General features: G+C 33.7%; 1 pseudogene; it reads left to right on the forward strand.

Moving 5' to 3' along the window:
- The first annotated feature begins 2,867 nt into the window (after positions 1 to 2,867).
- On the forward strand, positions 2,868 to 3,394 carry LOC114416095 (annotated as a pseudogene).
- Positions 3,395 to 4,971: the final 1,577 nt, after the last annotated feature.

Below are 4,971 nucleotides of genomic sequence, written 5' to 3' on the forward strand. Positions count from 1 at the left end.
TTGGTATTTGATAAAATTTTGTGAGAACTTCTCTCTGGATTCCTCGCTGAACCAATCTCAGACTTATCAAGGTAATCCTTATGGCGTCTACCCTGACTTATCTTCCTTCACTGGAAGTGGCATCATCCAAAACTTCGTAACCTATATCAAGCGATCCATTCCTAGTAAGGTTTGCATCATCTTGGCATTCGGTGCTTCTAGGATATCAAATTTGGCATGCATAAGAGATTGTTGTGTAACAGTTAGTTAATGTCAACATTTTCAAGTCTTGATAACAGGAAATTAAATACTCCTCCATGTTAAGTGGACTAACCAAAATGTCATACCATACTAGGTCCTTTAGAGATTCCAGTACATATTTCCAATTGCTATGTACAATAGGAATCTTTTCTCGAGCTACAACCCCCAGATAGTTGTGCAACTTCTCTTTATGTGGACCTGATCCTCTCCCAGTTGTAGGATCAATGTTAATCGTTGGTCTGGGCTGATCCAAGGTTCTTAAAGTCAACCTTCTTAGTCGTGTGGATTGTCTACTCTTTCTTAGTCATGTGGATCAATATTAACCGTTGGTCTGGGCTGATCCAATGTTAACCGTTGGTCTATAGCCTCTAAATGACAATCTGAATGTAGAAGGAACCTTGGCGGTGTTCCCATGACCCTGTGCAAATAAAACAAATTCATTAATGTATATCGATTACAAATAGCATATACGTAACAAATTGTAAATGTGCACATTAAATAAATTGGTTACAAATAACGTAATATGATAAACATTACTTTGCTTGTTGCACAGTTACGTAGGAATGTTTTCCCATAAACCTTCATCATGATCATTACGATTTGCATGTACATCATCCACCTCGTTTTCTTCAATTATAGAAGGCATTTTATGGAAAAAGCAAGCGTCTCACAAATGTCAAGTGTTGAATCATCATTCTGGTGACTAATACCAATTGGTCTTTCTTGTAGAACCACTAACAATCTTGAATCACACGGATCTTGGACGCACTACAAAAGTGTTCAGAATCAGCCTCAAGACTCACCCCATTATTCTGCACACTACTTTTATCATCTTGTGACATTGTATAGAATGAATAATTGTTGATATCATATCCATTCCAAGTGAGGACATTAAGATTTGGGCCAACAACCAACAGTCTTAATGTTTTGGAAGCAATATCAACACTGGAGATTGTTTCTTTAAACAAGTTTATGAAAGTTCTATTATGCTCTTGCAAAACTTTCATCATGTTCATTTATAGGTGAATAGTTGTCAGATATTCTTTGTGAGTACATATGTAGGGAAGAACCTCTTGTGTGTTATTCAAGATATACAGATGCATTTGTAAGACTTTCTATCAAGTCATTGTTACAACATTGTATCCTTGTGTACCTTTACCTCCCCATGTCCGGTCATGACGAGTTTCAGAAAGCCTAACCGATTGAACTGTTTCAATGTACTAGGAATAAAACTCAATAACTTCTTTGCAACATACCTTTCAATAATGGAAGCTTTTGGTCGGTATTGATTCTTAGTATAACCCTTTAAGACCTTCGTGTACCGCTCAACTGGATACATCCACCGTAAAAAAAATAAGACCACACAATTGGATCTCCCTCATGAGATGAACAATTAAGTGAACCATTATGCCAAAAAATGATGAAGGAAAATACATCTCCAATTGACAAAGGACAACGATAGACTCATTCTCCAAATTATCAATTTTTATTATCAATGTTATTATCTAAAATTAGCCAAATTAAATTAATATAATTGATTATTGAGTTTTTTTTATTTTTTATTAGCCAAACATAACAACCCCAAAATACTTATTGAAAACTTATATTAGCAGCATGTTAGTTTAATTGATCCCAACATACAAATAGAAGCCCTCCAAAATGCATAAAAGATTCTATTAACACATTGCAACCAATTGTTCCTTGCAGGCTTAAACTATCCCAGCGGCTATTTCCTTTATGTGTCATTTAATTACATCAAACTTTTGAGATAAAGTCGAATCTCCACAAACTGCTGCTGTAAAAAATTTTTAAAAGGACACGTATAAAACTTTCAAACTTATGTTGTTTGTCTGTTAAAACTCCTGACTCTACAAAACAGAATTTTCTGTTACATCTTGTCCATCAACTACTTGAAACAATGACAAACAAACTTTCCACCACACCATCATCTTGCGTCAACTATAAGAATGTTTTTTACATTACAATTACATATTTCAATTATCAAATTGATTATGAATAGGATATTAGATATTGAAATAAAATGAAAAAAAATAGCACACGTAAAACCTACAGAAAGATTGCTTTTAAGATAAAAATATCGAACCGATATAATAAAGAATAAGAAACTTCTACAACAATTGGAAGTGATTGTGTAATACAAAAGTTTCCATGTAGATGCTAACTGGGAGTGCTTATACTAAAAGTAAAATTGTAAATTTGCTCTCCCTAGTTGTCTTTAATTTCAATTTTAGTCTTCTTTTAAATTTATTCACGAATTTAGTCTCCTATTTATGTCCAATCTCGTAAACTTGGTACTCAAGTCTAGATTTAGGCGTTGACTGTTACAAACGAACGTTGACTATTACGTGTGACGTTTTGATTGGACCATACACAGGTGCACCATTTTAATCGAGTGTGGTAATTTTTTTGTACCCCAACCCTAAAAGCTTTTCAAAAAAAATCCCTAAAAGATAAGGACAGCTAACTACATTGCCTTTAATTTCATTTCGCAGGCCCAACGCCAAACACTCCCTTTTTTCAACTTTCTAGCATCAAATTCTTCAAACACCATGCGCGAGTAGTGACTAGTGATTGTGTTTATCTTTGAACTCACGAAAAAATCAAGCATGAAAAAACTCACGCATATAATTCGGATAATCAAGGACAAAGCATCACAGAGCAAGGCGGTGCTACTCTCCAAATGCACCACACTCTTCCTTCTACGCGCCACGAGCCACGATTCCTCCACGCCCCTCACACGCAAGCCTCTAGCCATGCTCCTCTCCTTTGGCGACGGCTCACGCGCCACCACCTCGGCTACTGTATTGGTCCTAATGGACCACCTTCAGGGGACCAACAACATCGTCGTGCCCTAAAGTGCATGATTGCCCTCCACCACATCATCTACCACAACAACTTCATCCTCCAAGACCAGCTCTCCGTGTACCCCTACGTAGGCGGCAAAAACTACCTCAACCTCTCCAATTTCTGACACAACATTGACCCGACATCATGGGAACACTCGTCCTAGGTCCGATGGCTCACGAAGCACATCGAGCAGCTCCTATGCACTTCCAGGATCCTAGGATTCTTCCTTGGAACCTCGACTGACAAAGAAGATAGGGATTTTCAGAAGACCAAACTCAATGTTTAGGGGTTTTCCGATAAGCTTTTAGGGTTGGGGTAAAAAAAAATTACTACACTCGATTAAAATGACACACCTATTTATGGTCCAATCATAATGTAACACGTTGCAGTCAATGTTCGTCTGTAATAGTCAACGTTTAAATTTGGGTTTGGGGATCAAATTTATGGGATTGGACATAAATGGGGAACTAAATTTGTGAATAAAATTAAAGGGGACTAAAATTAAAATTAGAAACAATTAGGAGGACTAAAATTATAATTTTGCTTATACGAAAAGAAGAAAAAACTGAAAAGCTAGTTAGGCTAAATAATCTAATTGATAATTGTTATAAAAAGAATGAGTACACCCAAGACTATCCCCCAAAAGAGTTGATTGACTGAGCACAATACTATGGCGACAATAGTTTCAAAACTTACTAAAAATATACATTTAAAAAATGCAAGATAAGCTGACCTATACAAGCTACATAAAATTAAAAAGAAATTATAAATAATAAATCAAACACTTTCTCCATAGAGGGTTCACCGACTACAACGTCTCCTACACTTTCCCACTGTCACAATCATCTTTTTTCCATCACATGCTTCGCACGTTAGTCATTTTCATAACAAACTTTTATAATGCCCTCTTCCACAATAGGAAAGGACTTGCTAGGAGAAGAGAAATTGAAAAGAGGGATTGAAAGAATTTTAGAAGTAAATATTGAGGTTTAAAAGTATTTGAAGAATGTAGTTTGTAAGTGTGAGATTTAAGGGCATAAACTTTGCTAATAAAGAATTTGAGAGACAGGAGATAAACTCTAAGGTAAGTTTTTAAACTAACAAAAATTGAGTTTTTGTTCATTAGACACGGGAGATGACTTAGAAAATGAGAAGACACCGTTACACCATTAAATTGCATATAAACCAAAAAGACATTTTCTCCTCATTCGGCATACTAATCAAACAAAAATTATGTAAATCAAATGTCATTAAATAAGACTGATTATGTTGTCAATAAATAACCAATAAAAAATGTTTATTTAAGATTGAAAGAGGAAGAAGAATACCATAAACGTTTAAACAAGAGTTTGAAACATTTAATTAAATTATGGCTAAAAAAATGTTAGTAAATCGTGGCTAATTTAATTAAGGGAATTAAATTCCATATAATTGTGGGAAAAATGTTTAATTAAGTTTTTGAAAATTTTAACTAAATTAAAGCTAAAAAAATGTTAGTAAATAATGACTAATTTAATTAACAGAGTTAACTTTCATGACAAAATAATTTTGTTGATGTGGTATATTAATAATGGCAGAATGATAGGAATTTTAGCGAAAAGATATAGATTTCAAAAATAAATTTAATATATTATAGATAAATTATAGATTTATATAATAGATTATTATGGATACAAACTACAAAGGGAAAACATCCATAAAACTGTAAAAAAAAATTAAAAACCTTTAATATTTTTTTACTAGATATTTAAAACCCCTTAACAGCAGACATTAAAACCAACTATAAATTTTAAAATCCCCTAAAAATAAATAATTAAAATTTTACTTTTTGGATAACTAAATAAATATAAATATTTTTCTAAA

Source organism: Glycine soja, chromosome 6 (assembly GCF_004193775.1).
Source record: "Glycine soja cultivar W05 chromosome 6, ASM419377v2, whole genome shotgun sequence".
Taxonomy (NCBI): Eukaryota; Viridiplantae; Streptophyta; class Magnoliopsida; order Fabales; family Fabaceae; genus Glycine; species Glycine soja.